This window comes from Gekko japonicus, unplaced genomic scaffold (genome assembly GCF_001447785.1).
Source record: "Gekko japonicus isolate JY-2015 unplaced genomic scaffold, Gekko_japonicus_V1.1 scaffold1191, whole genome shotgun sequence".
Lineage (NCBI taxonomy): Eukaryota > Metazoa > Chordata > Lepidosauria > Squamata > Gekkonidae > Gekko > Gekko japonicus.
In genome coordinates, this window is record NW_015164708.1 from 579,630 (window position 1) to 579,830 (window position 201).

The window sequence follows — 201 nt, forward strand, 5'->3', positions numbered from 1 at the left end:
CTGGTTACCGAGCAGCGGTCGCGGCGGCTCCCGCCCCTCCCCTCGGTCCCCCGGAAGCGAAAGAGAGCGCGAGGCGGAAGTGGCTGCCAACGAGGCAAGGGGGGAAAGAGCGGGTTTCCGGCCTGACGGCGGCGCGCTTCCGCGGAGGGCGCGTACGCAAAAGCGACCGGCCGGCCCTCCGAGGCGGCTCCAAGGCCGGCC